Source organism: Amblyomma mixtum, chromosome 2 (assembly GCF_055824585.1).
Source record: "Amblyomma mixtum isolate Tamu chromosome 2, ASM5582458v1, whole genome shotgun sequence".
NCBI lineage: Eukaryota > Metazoa > Arthropoda > Arachnida > Ixodida > Ixodidae > Amblyomma > Amblyomma mixtum.
In genome coordinates this window covers 142,589,536-142,607,491 of record NC_143013.1, presented here as the reverse complement: position 1 = coordinate 142,607,491, position 17,956 = coordinate 142,589,536, and positions in this window count along the sequence as shown.

Below are 17,956 nucleotides of genomic sequence, written 5' to 3'. Positions count from 1 at the left end.
GTTAGTCCGGCATTTGGTGACATTCCAGGGTTCCAAAAAACGTACGTTATAGGTGGTGGTGTTTATCTGCAATCCGGCTAGGTTAGTTAATGCATCATTATTCTTTAGTATTCCCTGTTTATAAAGGTGGGATAGTTTGTAATTGTATAGTGATGTAACAGGAACGATATTGTGTTTTTTAAATAGGTCTGCAGTATGGGAGCGATACGGAACATTGCAGACCAGACGTAAGGCCCGTTTCTGCAATATTAAAAGTTTGCTGATGTTTGTTGCTGTTGTTGTGGACCATACTAAAAAGGCATAGCTTAATGTGGAGGAAAATAAACAGTTATATAAAAGGACGTTAACTGAGGTAGGGAAATAATAACAGTGGCGGCGTATGATGCCAATAGTTTTCGACAACTTATTTACTATATAGCCGACGTGTTCATCCCATGTCATATTTTCGGAAAAGTATACACCTAGTGATTTAAAAGTTCTTACTATTTCAATATTGGTATTGTTTAACACAATGTGCGGCAACTGGATTTGCTTGTGGCGGGGGTGAAATAGTACTGCTTTTGTCTTGCGATGGTTAAGTGCTAAACAGTTTGTTTGAGCCCACGTATTTATTTTAGACAGGGCGCTATTGGCTTGATTAGCTAAGGTCTCACATGAGTTGTCTGAAAAAAATAAACTAGTGTCATCTGCATAGATTATATAGTGGGCATTTTCGTCAAGGCGTACTATTTCGTTTATATAGAGGATAAACAGAAACGGGCCCAGAATACTGCCCTGTGGGACACCTGATTTTACTGATTGTACTGCAGAATTTTGTCCTCCAATTACTACAAACTGAGATCTATGTTGCAAATAAGATGTTATTAATTCTTGTGCTTTCCCCCTAATGCCATAATGCTCCAGTTTTTTAATGAGAATGTTGTGATTTATGAGATCAAACGCTTTTGAAAAATCCAGAAACAGTCCAAGCACCATATTTTTGCGTTCGAAATTTGACAAAATAAACTCCTTTTGAGCCAAAAGTGCCAGCTCTGTCGACTTATTCTTTCGAAACCCATATTGGGCGGAACATATAATGTCATGACGATCAGTAAATGAGGATAGGCGCTTCAGAATTATTTTCTCCAGGAAAATTGCCTTAAAAGATTGTTAATGGCATCGTGTTTATTAGCTGCTGAACGGGTGTTGAAATGTAGAAGTGAAGCGCTTGCTAAGGAAACAGGCCTAATGGATTCCGGTAAAGCGAAAGTTACATAATCCATACTGTGCGCTGAAGCGGCTACTTCTGAGCTAGCTGCTTCTGAACTTGTTATCTTTGAAAGGTCACGCTCTCCTGATATGTGTATAATCTTCGACCTTTCTGTTCTCTTTGCAAAGATTTTACCGTTAAACGACCTGACAGATTTCCATTTGTGCTCCCTTTTCCTTTTGCTGGCCGCACCGAGTATTTTTTTATGTGCAGGACAGAGATGCTCGTTTACATACACCGGTTCTGAGCCACTAAAGCCTATGTCTTCGTTGGTAAGTCTGGCTTTCTTTGCCTTCCTCAGTGCCGCGTCGCGCTTTGCACGTGTCTTAAACTGTACTACTATGTTGGATTCATTTTAATTACGAGTTGTCACTCGGTGGCAAGCTTCAAGATCATCAGGAGTAATCGGGACTTCGATGGCATCTCCTATTTTAGCGACTATGTCAAGAACGTTCTCGTTTTCTAGCCGTTCGATGCCTTTGATGTCGATGTTGGCATTTCCACGAGTACTGCTCTAGACTTACAATTCTTTCCTCGTGTTCCTCACATTTAGCCCAAAGTGTCTCGTTCTCAGTTTCTAGTGCCATGTTTCTTGCGATTTCAGAATCTAACTTTTTCTTCAGTTTTTCAATTGTGGAATCCATGAATTCCTCACTTTGGGCTGCGGCTCTTTGCTCAGTTGGTATGTCACGAAGTCCGGTACGAAGGTCTCGTTCGGATGCCTCACGGGATATTCTCAGTTCATCTTTCAGTTTCTGGATATCCGCTGTCATGTCTTCCTTAAGTATAGCCAGGCTGTGATCCATTCTGAAAAAAAGAAACAGCAAAAAGCACCCACAAAAAGATTTCAGAACAAATCACGAACTTGGCAGCAACGACACGACTACGGCATAAAGAAGAAAGCACACAGGACACTAACCTGCTACAGAGAGTAGAACGGCGCTCAGTCTTTGCTTCTAGATATTCTTGCTGCTGCCAAGTGTTCGGCGTGTTGATGGTGGTCCCTTATATGTAGTCGATGTGGTCGACTGCAACGCCAGCTGTGAGTCTTGCAGGGGTTGATGGCAATGCCGCCTGGTGATAGTCGGGTTGCGCCGCGTGTGCTGCTCCGTACGATGATGAGTCAGAGGTACGTGCGATGGCAGGCACGTGCGATGTGTTGTTGGCCTGTAATTCCGTGCAACTGCACCGGCGGCGATTTGCGACAGAGAGTAGAACGGCGCTCAGTCGTTGCTTCTGAGTGAGTGACTCGGATGATTTGATGCCTCGACTGAAGTAAGTCCGGTATACTTTACAAGCTGTTCAACTAGCAATCAACCTTTCGAAATGAATTTTTGGGGGTTAAACTGCGCTATTTTCGCTAGAGATACCTGCACCTAGCAGAAGTCAAGGCAATGTCTATACTGAAGGCTAAAGTGGCAACGACATTCGCAGTATAAGACGGTTGCTGTGGGACACGCACCTAGACTGGAGAATTTCTTTCTCAGGAGTGCACGAATGTGAACGAAACCAGTAAGTGATCAGCCAAAGACGGGCGACCAGAAGCGAAGAAAACATCAGCTGGAAGCTGTCACTTCTCTGTAACTTTTTGCTCAGAATTGACGTTAATAATTGTTTTGCGAGAAGATGAGGATGGTATTTCGACATAAGGGGTACCTGCTTAGCTTCCAGCCACAACAGTTTTTGTAATGATTTATGCATGAACATACTGTTAGCTTCGCAGAAGGATGCATTGACTATGCATGGTTTGGTAAAACAAATGATTTAGATACAAAAAAACGAGCGTGCAGATCATCATGAACGCGCATGTGAAACGTCAACAAAGCAAGTGATGGCAGCTTATAAGACATGTAAAATCTATTTCCTGGCATTTGTAGTACGAGGATTGAAAGGCCATTGCCGACGTCACATCAAAGTATGAGAAACTTCAATACAAAAGGAAATAAATATGGAACATACGCGCACAGCTTCAGTAAGCAGGTGAAGGAACACTGACTACCATTGGGCCTGTAAAAAAGAAATGGTTGAAATAACAAGAAATTTTTTCACTTTATGGAAACTGTGTGGCGTTAATGAAAAGCGAGTGGGTGCAGCTCTCGCACGAGAATGAATACACTGAGATATACGGGGAGAACTTCACTTTCTTTTTTTTCGCAGAATCGTCGCAGCTGCGAGTAATACATATCGCTGGTTTAGGTAAGCGCCTCTTTCGTGCCAGTCGAGTGAAAATGATTAATGCATTGTGCTTTAATCATGTATCACACATATTGTAGGAAATATACATATCCGAAGTGTTCCAAACAGAATGCTAAAACCTACGTCCTATCAAATCAGTGTGATTTGATGTTTCGTGTACGATACTGATGTCATGCTGCTGTATGATTTCTCTTTTGTCTTCATTTCCTACTCTACTTGGTATTAAGGGTGCTCTCGTTATTCTCACTACATAACGGTGCTACTTAAACTGCTACCATTTTATACATAATTTCATTATTGATGGTATATGCTCCTTAGTTGTGTGCAGAAAGAAAGCAAGCAAGGCATTTGAAGGGAGGAAAACTGCTGGATATAGTTAAAGATAATTCTTTTGACAGTTACTACTCTGTACTCTACTTTATAAAGGCCGGATGAGATTAAGGCGTCTGCTGGCGGTACGGGGCCGCAGCTGGCAAAGTACAGATTTAATTGGAGAGATATGGGAGAGGCATTTGCCCTACATTGGGCATAATCAGGCTGTTTGAGATGATGACTGTAAGGCGAGATAGGTTGAAATCTGATGCGGTATTTTCATTTCGAGATATAGTGATGTAAATAATCTGAGAGAGACATTAATGTGTGTGCAGTTGTGGACCACTCTTTATTTTCCAGGTACAATCCCTCTCCAAGTAACACTTCTCTCTCAGTCATTGAATTCGTGAAGGAAGGCTTATAATCTTAGAAGTGGCAGGAGAAGGGTTCGAGGTGTTGGGAAAACCTCAGATTTTGAAAGACGAGGTATGTAAATGCGTTTCGGGAGGTCGTCACAGCAGCGGGAGGTGCTGCGAGGGATGCAGCTACGCTGTCACACGCAACACCACTTCCTTCGGAACACTAAAAGTCATGGGTTGCATGTCTGTTCCAGTGACATTATAAGTGACATCATTGCAACCGTCCTCCGCCTTCACCGGTAATCGCACGGATTGTGGAGACTTCGGTAACAACCTTCCGCTTACGCAGTATACTGCTACTACTACTACTAGAACGCCTACGCTCAAACCAGGGGATTAGCTTTAAAAATCGACCGCTGTAAATCAAAGTTGAGTTGAGGAGAGATGATATGAGGATCTAGCAACGGACTTGGGCATGCCGACCAGGAAGGTGAATGTCACCTGCTCGGATGGACAATGGTAATAGAGTGGCGGTGAAATAAAACATGCCGACCATGTAATTGAGTGTCACCTGCTCGGATCAACAATGGTAATAGATTGGTGATGAAATATAACATGCGCCGCCGCTCTGGCACAGAGATTTGGTGATCAGTTTCGACGGGAATGATGCTAATGGCATGTAAGAGAACATAACAAGCACAGGTCTTGCGTCGTTTGTCGAACTCCTGCCCGAAGACGCGCTGGATCGCTAATAAGCCGTTAACAAGCGGCTGCAACACCCGCGTAACGAGCGACCAGATTCAAGGGGCCCTGATAATGCTTAGCCGTGCAATCCTTAGCCGCCCTAAGCCTAAGCTCACAATAAACAAAGCCTAAGGTGAGGTTGGTTGAGAGGTCTGTTGCTGAAAGACTGTCTACCGGCGCCCAGCTTATCTAGAGAGCCGAGCGATTAGCGTGACGTTGCCTTGAGACCGAAATGTCCGCAGTCATTTGCTGGCGTAATCTCGTTAGGCAGTCGGCCAGGTTCGAAAGCTGCCCACTGTCAGCCCTGCTAGAGAGATTTGCTTCGCGCGTCCGCCAGAGTTCGTTCAGCCCCCACAGGCTGCGCTTCTGGCCTCCTTTGTTGTAGTTCTTCACGCAACGTTCCCTTACAGTACAGTTAAAGATGCTCCGCCGCCCTTTCCTCCAATGCTTTCTGGTCACCTGTAATGCGTTAGCATCAGAACGCTTCTTCGAACGGAGATCCGGCGGTAGCCGCCTGCCGGTGACCAGCCTCCAAGAAAGCAGGAAAACTATAGTAATGGCCTCAAGCCGCATTCGACCGCGCGGAGGTGCTAACACAGATAAGCACAGACACAGATCGCACAGACAACTCGGCCACGGCGCAGCTTTTCGCCCAGCCGGTTACCATGCCAGCCTATCCCGCTATGTTTTGGACATCGCCGTCTTCATCAAAGTGCCTCCGTGTCTCTGGCGCAGAGCTTCGCCAGACGTCGTATTTATGAGCATTATTCCGCTTCCAGACGCTAAAGCGCAGGGCCACTTAGACCGAAAAATTTATGAACGGGTGGATAGAAAACAGGACCATCCACATTAAAAATTCGAATGGGGTGGTGGCGCGCGCCACCATGCACTGCTTAATTATTTTTTGTTTCTTTAGGTGCGCCGTCAAACGTAACAGTATCAGTTTGAAAATCGCCATTTTTTAGATGCAATTTTTATCCTGAGTTTTGAACCTTACGTGGACGCCCGGCTCTTAAGCCAACATTTTTCCAGTCGCTTTTGGCTAACTTCTACCAGAGATTTATTCAGATTACCTTTGTTATTTCTAAACCTGAGGATGTCAGGGAGTGTGCCTGCATCGACAGGTGGATGAATACCCCCGCATTATAGTGGAATATTCATTTATTTCTACATATTTTGCACAGAGTGCACATGTGTCATCGTTGGTTAAATTCCATTTATGTTGTGTCGCGTTCTAAGGCACCGTGATGTAGCTTCAAAGAGTAGGGAACTGCCCCCACAGCTATAGAACGATCGTTTCCTGATCTGCCTGTTGCAATTTCTGTATTGTTCGAGCGTCTGTTTTATGCGAAGCATATTGCTAGAGCTACCACTCACGCCGTCGGCGTGGGACCCCTAGACGTCACACCACGCGGCACCGTGACGTCACACCACGTGACACCGTGACGTCACACCACGTGACATCGGATGAGAGAGGCGGCCTCCACCTCGCCGTCACGCCACGTGACACCGTGACGTCGTCGTGACGATGCCATCGCACAGACGCCGGAATGTCCTCGAGCGGCATTCCCGCGCATTTCGAACGCGCGTTCACACTCGGTGTAGGTGAAACGCTCGCTCCACCGGGCAGGCGGACGCGGCTTCTGTGGCAATCCAGGCGCTCACCCAACGCGCGTCTCGGGGTTAGTCGGCGTTCCGCTGTAGCCATGCCGTTGTCTTCCCCCACGACGAAGCCTTCTAGTGGTTGTATTAAAATGACCAAGCATGCAACCAAGGAAAGCCATGTATTACCAAGCCTAGCCACCAATATGCTTCGCATCTGACTAGGCTTAACCTTAGCTAAGCCTCAGCCATAATTTTTTTGTTCTTCATTGAAATAATCAATTTCTTACCTCTTGCGTTTTTTAGTGAGCTGGCACTTTTACTGGCCATTGCGCATATTTAGCCTGTGTGTATTGGTCTTTATAATGCCAGTTTCGTGTCAGGCTGCTCGAGAAGGACAACCTAGAGCGCGACCCTACCCCAACAAAGGCAGACTCATCAATGGCAGCCCCTTGCTTAGAAGGGCAATGGCGCAAAGCTTGACCGCTGCGCCAGTATTCGAAGAGTGGTAGGAATACTACTGGGATCCATGAATCTAGAAAATGACCAACCAACTGTGCATATCTGGACATTAACCAATTATCGCTCTCTTAACTACTATCCGTGAACACGGGACCTGAACTCCAGGATCAAAGGGAAAACCCAACTGCTAGCTCACCTATTTGGCATTTGTCTAAACTGCGGAAATCGACCATCATTTTTTACCCATAGTTTTAACCCCTTTATTTACCCATCCTTATTTTTCGCATGCTTACTATGTAGTTTCTCAGTCCTAGTCCTTTCCCGCCAATTAGATTCAACGCTGAGCCAATCATGGGTATAAAAACGGCGAACCATTTGTCTTGGTCAGGCCAAATGCGAATTAGATGCGCCAGCACTTAGATTTTCATTTCGGATTCGGTTCCAGGTTCGGCTGTCAAGCTCAATCAGGCTTAAGACAAACATCGGCGAATCTGGTCTTTTCCTCCACCTTAAGGGAATGAGGCCGTAGCTTCAATAGGTTATTGCGGAACTGTCAATCTATGCATTCATAAATCGATGGGTGTCGAAAGGGCGAGGTTACTGCAAGCTACAGGGAACATTAGCCTTGCGGATTCTGCCGCCAGTTGATCCATCGATGAGACAACTAAATGTTGAACAAGATAAACAAATGAGGCAGATACTTGAGACCTGGCTGACCCGCAGCTCAATACACATCATCACCCATAATAGTCAATAGTCAACTCGTGCTGTCACCATACGGAATCCAGATCCGAGTCATGGACGAACTTAATAAAGAAGGTATAGTGCCTCCTTTGTATATGACTGTTTTCAGCGGGGCAAACAATGTCCTGAAGGAAACTGTGAGGGGCTCCTGTCTTCTTGAGGGCAGCGAGCCACACACTTTTCCGCGTTGTACACTGGACAGGACATAAGATAATATTGTGTATCACCCCCCCATCACATGTGGAATATAGCGGAGACGAAGCCAGGCCCGTTTTATGCACCCTCGCAAATGCACAGTAGAGCCCGTACGAATGCGATGTATTAAAGTGGCTTACGTTCTTTGTAGTTACTTAGTGACATATTATCTGTTAGGGAAACTCCACATGGTACTGAAATGGCTGAGCACTGTTTCTCTGAAGAGTCTTAGCATCTTAAGGGACTTTCCTTGTTGGATTACCTGACAGCACTTCATGGGCTAGGCTGTCCGCCACCTCGTGGTCTATGACGCCAATGTATGAGGGTACCCATAGGATGCGTACAGAGAAGCCCGTGCTGCGCAGATTATGCACCATGCACAAAGAGCTAAGATACAAGGCATCAGCAGGAAACCCACGTTGTAACCTTCGGAGGGCGGATTGTGAATCCCTCAGAATGTCAGCAGGCTGAGCATTACAAGGCTTATATTCCTTCCGTAGAGGCGCATTAATGGCAACACTTTCGGCCGTTTTGAAGGATCCGACTTCAGTAAACCATACACACCCGCAGACTTCAACGAAGGAATGTGAAAAGCCGCTGTGCTGGCTCTTCTGGCCTTATCCACAGAACTATCAGTGGAAATTTGAAGATGGCTGGCACACTCTGTTAGTAAATGTTCAAGAGCGGACTTACGCGTTGCCTGAAAAGGTTGGTTGGTTTATGGGGTTTAACGTCCCAAAGCGACTAAGGCTATGAGAGACGCCGTAGTGAAGGGCTCCGGAAATTTCGACCACCTGGGGTTCTTTAACGTGCACTGACATCGCACAGAACACGGGCCTCTAGAATTTCTCCTCCAAAGAAATTCCAGCCGCCGCGGCCGGGATCGAACCCGCGTCTTTTGGGTCAGCAGCCGAGCACCATAGCCACTGAGCCACCGCGGCGGCACCTGAAAAGGAAAACTGCGCTTAACGCGCACGTCAGGAATAGTGACTGAGGCTTGTAAATGACCAGGGTAGTTTCAACCGCTTCCTTTGTCTTCGAACATCAAGTGCTGAGAACTAAGTGCGGTGAGCGCAAAGTAGGCACAGGACTGAGATCTCTTTTGGAGCCGCTGCAAAAGGACTCGACCAGCTAACGCCTTTCCGAGGCTACTAAGTTGCAGGGTAATGGAGTGGATTCCAACAGAAAGGAAGCCTAGCAGAGTGCGGCAGAAAGTTAGGTGGGTGGATAAGATTAAGAAGCTTTGCGCGGATATGGTGGCCGCAGCTGGCAAAGGACAAGGTTAATTGCACAGACATGGGAAACTCCTCTGCTTCAAATAAAGTTTCTATGGTGATGATGATGATGATGATGGGAAAGGAGTTTGCCCTGGAGTGGGCGTAGTCAGGCTGATTATGAAGTTGCATTAGCAAGTTTTGTGAAGCGACAAACCAAAGAGGTGTCGATAGTCATTCACAACGGTACTGTTCGCCGCCGCCTTTGGAACTCCAAGGGCTCTTCTTAGGCCATTTCTGCGCAATATTTTGCTGACATCCAAGCTGTGATAGGCGACCGTACTCCTCCATAAAGCCAACAACAAGATTCCAGCAAGGAATAGTGTCAGGCAGGAAGACATGATCTCCCTAATGCTATTCACTGTATGTTTACAATAAGTGTCCCGAGGTCTGGATTGGTGACAAATGGCGATAAGAGATAATGGGGAATACCTAAGTAATCTGCGATTCGCTGATGAACTTGCCTTGGTAAGTCACACATGCAGGACATGAATTGCAAAGCGTTATCAATGAGTTAAAAAATCTGCTGTTACCTGGTCTTCAGCTGCTGCTTTCCTCCTTTCCATTGCTCCTCAGACATTCTTTACTTCCTCTTTTGTTATTGGCGGGGTGTCCCATTGATGTCGACTACTGTCTCTCTGATTAAAGCTATTCGTGTGTGCGTGGTGGGGGGGGGGGGGAGTGGATGTGTGTGTCCTTGCACGCGCGTGTGTGTGTGTGTAAAATTGCCCCCACCACTAAAGTTATCAATGAGTTAGAGAGGCAGAGCTTAACAGGAAGCCTTACAAATATAATTCAGCAAACCAAAATAATCTTCAACAGCCTCGCAACGGAACAGAAGTTTACAGTTGATAGCGAAGTGCTGCAATTGGTAGCAGAATACGTCTGCTTAGGGCCGGTAGTGACCGCTCATCCGGATGATGAGAGGTAAATAACTAGACGATACGAATGGTACGGAGCGCATGTGGGAGGTTCTCTAGGATCATGAATGGAAATATACCGATATGCCTCAAGAGAAAAGCATACGAAAGCTGTATCTTACCGGTACTCACCTATAGTGGGTCAGAGACGTAGAGGCTAACGAAGAGCATTCAGCTTTAGTTAAAGACAACGCAGCGAGGTATGGAACGAAGAATGATGGGTGTAATGGTGAGATATCGCAAGCGGCTGGAGTGGGTGAGGGAACAATCGTGGGTTAATGACATCCTGTGACCGCAGCAGCGGCCTAGTGGTTGAGCATCCACCTCAAATGCAGGACGTGCGGGGTTGGTTCGATCCGCAGTGCCGTCGGGTGCCCTCGGTGGTACAGTGGGTACAAGCTTCCCCTGCCCGGTGCTCGGCTTATGAAGGGTGAAATGCTTGGGAAATGGGTCCTAGACCCCACCTTGAGTAGAAGAAAGATACCTTTTGTGATGGCGCTCTTTCGCCAAAGATGTCCTTGCGCAATAAAAATTAATCATAATTATCATTAATTACACCCCTGGTTGAAATCAAGAGGAAGAAATGTGCTTGGGCAGGCATGCAATGCGAAGGCAAGATAACAGCAGTTCCTCAAGGGCAACGAAGTGAATTTCAAAGAAGGCACGCAAACGCACACTAATCAAACATCAAAATTAACTGCGCGCAGCATCGGCGGTGGAACAAAAAATAGAACGGCGATATTACGATGTGATGCGACACATCTGTGTGAGCAGTATAGTTGTACATTTCTCTTTTACATTAATCGGCTTCCGTTTGCGCCTTTCAATTGGATTTCGCTGTCGCTTGTGTGGGTGCAGTCTTCTGAATGGTTGCAATGGTTGGTGGGTGGAGGCCTTCTGGAAAGTTTTCGCTGGTAGTGCTTATGGAGGGTGCTCGTATGTTGGCGTTGCTTGAAAGCTTGCATGTGGAAAATGCATTTTACAGGCCAGGGCACTGGATTCTGTTTTGTTGAATGGAGGTGTTAGCGGAAGGAAGCAGTGGGCGCCTGGGTGCTGGGTGGAGGCCTTTTGGAGTGGGGCGGTTGAAGGTGGGTGGTGGTACACCGCATTGGAATTTATGGGCTAATAAGACTATACTGCTAACGCAGAAAGGGAAATATTGCTAATGACCAGAAACTTCGTGTGTTGTCTGACGCACTTCATTTTGGAGGGAGGAATGGTACATGTGGAAGCGAGCCACAAATTTACTTAATCGAATGTTAGAAGGGTGTATTAATAGCGTTCTATGATGTGACCTTTTTTTTTTACTTCGTTTCGGGTGATATCAGAAACAAGTGTACAAATTGCAAGGGCCGCAAACATTATTATAGAACCCACACTTACTGTACCTTTTTACGGCGCCGGTTACTGTCCCCTCGCAGTGTTCCTGAGGGTCAAAGTTCAGCGTTATCTTGACATTTAAGGCAAGCGTTATCTTGACATTATCTTGACCTAGGCTGAGGCAGCCTTTGCATGTAACAATGAATTTGCAATATCACAGATATTAACACTGCTTCAATAACCCCTCCCCACATGCTTAAAAAAAGTGTTCAGCTTTAAACTGGCTCATTTCAGATCTTGTGGAATGTGATGATAGAATAGTCACTAATTTTAATTTTGCCGTGAAACACTTGGAGCAAAGCTAGAATGGAAATATTTTTGACCTCGACATGGACTCACGCGAAGCACTGTCTCCGACAGCACATCGTGTTTGTTTTTCCATGTGGCTTCCAAACTTTCGAATGAAAAAAAAATTTCTTAATCAGCCGACGCCGACTGAAAATGTATGTGCGTTCAAAAAAATGTCCAAAAAGGAGGTTAAGGCTAACCTATGAGGTTTACCTCAAAGTTTTCAGAATCAAGGAACTCTGTTTTCAATTGGAAAGCGACCGCACGTAGCGCCAGGTAAAAAGGTAAGACGTGAATTTCAGATGAAAAACTACACAGAATAAAAGTGGCACAAAATGGTTATGAGAGCTTTTTAAGGCGGAAAGGTCGCAAATGTATTCAGCCACTACTGCATTCAGGTTCTTTTTCACGGTGGAACGATACACAATTCATCTCAGTGTAGGAAGCAACGCTGGAAAAAAAATGCGTCGAAATGGATCTCCTTTGTACACTGCAGATCAAAGTACGACTTCCATTGGCTGCATAGAAATCGACACGGTCACCAAGACAACAGAGGGTTTTGACGGCTGTGTCGATATCAGACAAGAACAATATCCCTCTTCAATATATCGATCGTATGGTGGAATATCTCTTCATGAAATTATCATGCACAACGTCAGGTTTGCTGGCTGGCATATATGGGGCCACCGTCCAGAAAGCGTGGCCTTCAGGTGCATACCTGGTGCGTGCCTGGTGTCAAAATCACGAAGGCCTTGACCTCCGTGACAGCTATGGTTTTGGCGATGTAGTCGGGTCCTAGAGCGGTTCCTTACTTAGATATTTTCCAGGTCTTCATTTCGAGGTTTATTTACGTTTAGAATTAATACGGTTAAAATGGAATTAAATCACATTATCGGTTTGAGCCAGTAGTTTCATCGTGTAATTTTAACGCATGAACCCTACTCAACTGAACCAGGGCAATCAAAGCACGCACAGTACAGAGAGTGTAGATTGCCATTTCTGTGTTTTTTCGCAAACCAGCAAAATGTACATTTTCTTTTAGGGACGATGAACTAGCATTAATAAATATAGACTTTGTAAGAGATATAAATGGCGTCTGCAGGATTATCAAACTGCTGTTGGTGATCATGAGAAAACACATGAATCAACGAGGGTGGAGACAAGATAAAAGCGAAGCGTTTTCAAGTAAATCTTTCACTTGCTGTATTGTTGTCCCCCAACTTGGGATGCTGCAAGCACACGCAAGCATCCTTGGAGATGTCGGACTTGCCTCCATATTGTTCAACTCAGATCTTGATCAGTCTGGTAGCAAGGCTTTGCGAACGATTGAACAATTGCTTCGAAATTCTTTGTTTTTATCTCATGTGTGCCATCGTTGGTGTCCAAGGAACAATCTCGTTCAAAAGCGCGGCATGTGCACTGGCTCACGTATCGCCCTTTTGATAGGTGACAATTTTTTGTCATATTGCGAAGAACCAGTTCCTGAACGCCTTCACACAGCCTACTCTGCTAAGCTTTTCAGATATCTTGATGATTTTCTATTTTCATGACAGGTCTCGCATGAGAGGAGTATGACGGCATTGTGGAGGGTCCTTGAAACCTTCATACAGTGTGCGTTCAGGCTGAGCTTCACTTATCAATTGCCAGTCAAAGCATGCTTGCAGTTTTTGAATATTTTATTACTATAAGTCAAACCAAAATGTGCTTGACGTATCAGCCTCGCTAAAGAGAAGAGCATTTGAAATCACCAGTCCGCTTATAGATTGTTAAAATATGTGCAGGGGAAAACTGCTTGTGCTTCGCTTTCGATAAGCCCTGTCAGCGTGAAATGCGAGATAACATGCGTTTCTAACTTCAAGGGCTCAGCAGTGCAGGCTTTCTTTCTGAGACAACCCTCTCGGTGATAGAAGCATAACCAGCTACGGGTCCCCCGGTACACGGCCCAAATGAAGATCTTCAACGCTTGACTCCCGTTGCCAGCCTGTTTTCATCATCAGCCTGACTGCGTTTACTGCAGGGCAAAGGGCACTCTTCAATTAACCTCCTCCTTTGCCAGCTGCTGCCGCCGTATCCTCGCAGACTTCTTAGCCTCATCCGCCTACCTAACTTTTTGCCATCCCCTGCTACACTTGCCCTCGCTTGTAATCCACTCTGTTACACTTAAGGAATAGTGGTTATCTTGCCTTAACATCAAATGCCCTACCCAAGCCCATTTCATAACCTTGATTTCAACTAGGACGTCATTAATGCGCCTATGTTCCCTCAGCCACTCTACCCGCTTCCGGTCTCGTAACGTTACACGAGTCATTTTTCTTTTCATAGCTCGCTGCGTTGTCCTCAACTTAAGAAGAACCCTTCTGTTTAGCCTCCACGTTTCTGCGCCGTAAGTGAGTACCGGTAAGATAAAGCGGTTGTGTACTTTTCTCTTGAGGGATATCTGTAAACTGCCATTCATGATCTTAGAGTGCCTGCCACATGCGCTCCACCCCAATCGTAATCTTCTAGTTATTTCACTCTCACGATCTGGATCAGCGGTCAATACCTGCCCTAAGTGGACGTATTCCCTTACTACTGTTGGCGCCTCGCTACCAATTATAAATTGATGTTCCGTTCCGAGACTGGTGAACATTACTTTGGTTTTCTGCATGTTAATTTTAATGCCTCCCGTTCTCATCTGCCTGTCTAACTCATTCATCATGTTTCGCAGCTGATTTCCTGAGTGACTTAGTAATGTCATCCCTAGATCACAAACTACTTAGGTATTCTCCATTAACTCTTATGCTAAACTTCCCAATCCAGACCTCGGAACACTTCCTGCAAGCAGGCAGCACAGGCGAGATTGTGTCTCCCTGCCTGACACTCTTCCTTACTGGAATTTTGTTGTTAACTTTATGAAGTACTATGGTAGCTGTGCATTCGTTGTAGACATCCGAGTATTTTTACGTAAGACACTTCACACTTATCGAGTGATGCCTGCATGACTGCTGAGGTTCCAGTTGAGTCAAATGCATTCCCGTAAACAGTGAACACTATATACAGGGGTCCATGGTAGAGAGAGGGTGTGGTAGATGGTCCTTGGCGATCACAAAATGAACACGGGAGGGGAAAACCTCAGGTTGCTTGAGCCAACGTTTCGACAAGGGGACATGTCTTCGTCTGGGCAAAGCGTTCATCATTGGCAGGGATTAAATAGGGCCTTCGCTCCGAGGAGGAAGGCCCCGGGGGTGGGGAAGGAAAGTGGTGTGAGAGGGGATGCGTGTCAGGAAGGGGAGGGAGGTGAATCTTGATTCGTTAAGCTGCAATAGTGGAAAAACTTATATCCCGAGGGTGTGTAATGAATAAAGGCTTTGAAGGGGCTGCGACGGGGGGTTGGCGCTGGGTGGACCTGAAAAACTCAGATAAGAGGATTAGTCAGCGTGGTACAGGGAAATGAGCACAAGGCAAACAAAATAGGCTGGCACTGGAAGGAGAAGGAAAGGGGGGACATTTCCAAGGAAGGACACGGCAGAGGGGGGGGGGGATGGTTCGGGTTCAGAGAAAGCCAAAAGGTGGGGGCAGAGGGGGTAACAGGAATGTCATGGTTTCCAAGAACTGATAGTAGGGGTTTAGGAGAAAAAAAAAGTGAACAAAGGGAGAGGGTTAGAAGGCCGGAAATGTGGTGGAAGATATGACCTGGGAAGGGTACAAAGAGCGATAGTATACTCAGAAGTACTTGTGTTTGGGCGTGTTGGTTCATAAGTTTTCAGGAGGACACAGGGGCGCAACAAAAGACACGGACATAGAAGCAGACAGGGACAAGGGCTTGTCCCTGTCTACCTCCACGCCCGCGCCCCCCATCGCGCCCCTGTGTCCTCCTGAAAAGATAATATACTTATGCGAGGTTCTAGGAAATGGTGTGACCACGTGCAAGACATTTGTTAATTTAGAATGATGCTAACCCTGGAATGTACCTGAGAGATTCCAGGTTTCTTCTGGACATGTTAATCCCTGTTGGTTGCAGTGTTTTAAATTTGTGGATTAGGAATGCTTCTCTGCATTTTCTGTCCCTAGTCGATTTGAAGCCTGACTGAAGAATGAACAATTTGAGATCGTCGAATTTGTGATGGCGTTGATTAAAATGGGTCGACACTGCCTTCTGTTCATTCCGTGTTGTGTCAGCCCGGTGCCCGTTTAATCTGGCACTCATTGTTTGCCCGGTTTCTCCGATATATTTTTTTCTGGCAGAAGGAGCACTGGAGCATGTAGATAATATTGGACGATATGCAGTCAAAACTGGTCTTTATATCGAAACTGAAATCGCTTGCCGTACTTTTAACCGTAGTGTCCCTTTGTAAATGTTTGCATGTCTTGCATCTAGGTCGAGAGCATGAAGTTACTGTCGGTGGTGGTTTCTTACCGAGCCTAGCATGCACCAGGATGTCGTTCAGGTTTGTGTTGCGTCTGTATGTTACCCTTGGTGCGTCGGGAAATATTTTCTTGAGACAGTCGTTACCAGTTAAAATGGGGTGGTATTTCCGCAGGATATTGTTTTTGTTTGGAAGCGCGTTTGAGTATTTCGTTATAAGTGCAGGAGGTCGTTGATTGTTAGCTTTTGTTCGTTTTTTAAGAACTACATCTCGTTTCAAAGTGGTTGCTCGTTGGAACGCATTATTAAGGGTTGTCTATGGTTGATATCTGGTGATTAGTGTGTTTTTTAGCGAGTGGAGGTGTTTCAGGTAGTCGTCGTCGTCGCTACATATTCTTCTTAGTCTCGTTGCCTGTCCTACGAGTATCCCTTTTTGCAGTGTCTTGGATGATGGCTAGTGAAATCTAAGTTTTGTTGTCGGTCAGTAGGCTTCCTGCAAAGTGTGGTTTTGAGCTTGCTATTTTCTAAATGGACAGTGGTGTCAAGGAAATTGACTTGCGTTTTCGAGGAATTGAAAGTGAATTTAATGCTGGAGTGGCATGAATTGAAATGTGTGACGAATGCCTTCAGGGTCTCAGCCCCATGCTCCCATATCATGCAAATGTCGTCTGTGTAACGCAGGTATATAAGTGGTTTTTTTAGAAATGAATTTAGAAGTTTAGATTCTAGTAGCCAAAAAAAAAAAATGTTCGCGTAGGTGGGTGCGAAGGGAGTGCCCATGCTTGTTCCAAATACTTGAAGGTAGTAAGAAGAATCGAATTCAAAGTAGTTGAGTGTTAGTACCAATTCAGGTAGCTTGAGGTACACTTCAGTTTCGTGCGGGTGAGGACTTTGAGTTAGAATTTTGGAGAGTGCGTCGATACCTTCATTTATGAGAATATTTGTGTACAAAGCGGCGACGTCAAGTGTGACAAGTATGCTATCTGCCGGGATAATGGAAGCGTCATTCTGAGACTCTATTATGCGGAGAAAGTGCGGTGTATCCTCGACAAAGGAAGGGAGGTGGGTGGGAATATCTGCAAGATAGTTGTTCAGGAAAATTGATAAGTTCTCTGTGGGCGTGTTATTGTTTGAAACGATAGGTCTGCCGGGGATATCTGCGGTAAACAAGTCTTCTGCGGAAACCTTGTGGATTTTGGGAAATAGGTAAAAGCGTCCTGCCTGTTTGTTTAGCGGATTTAAGAAGTGGTAGTCGCACTGCGTGATTAGTTCCCTTGATAATAAGTTTGCCAGTTTGTTCAGAATCAATTTGCAGAACTCTGAAGTGGGATCTGAATCTAATTTCCTATAATGACAAGGGTTGTTGAGTTGCCTAAAAGCTTCTTTTTTGTATTTTTCGGCCGGCAGGATAACTATGCTACCTCCTTTGTCTGCAGGCTTAATGACTATATCGGTTCTAGAAGGTAAGTGGTTCAGAGTAGCCTGTTCCGTTGGGGTGACGTTTCTGCGTTTCCAAGCTTGCTTTGTTTGGTCTATAATTTGTTTCGAGACAGACTTAATGTACAAGTCTAATTCAAGACTCTGCTGCGCTTCCGGCGTCCACGTGCTTTCGGCTTTGAGAGGGATGGGATTAAGGCTGGTTACTTCAGTAGGGTGAGCACGTGTTGACCACGTGTTACAGGAAAGAGCTAGGTTAGTAATCGGGGTGTTCGTTTTTTCGGCAAAGAATTCCTTAATTCGCAATCTTCGCGCAAATTCTGTGAGATCTCTGTGAATTTCATACTCGTTAAAATTATTGTTAGTTGGACAAAATGTAAGGCCATGCTCCAGAATCCGTTTGTCGCTATCACCTAGGGATTTGGAATTATCGACAATGTTGCTGTCAG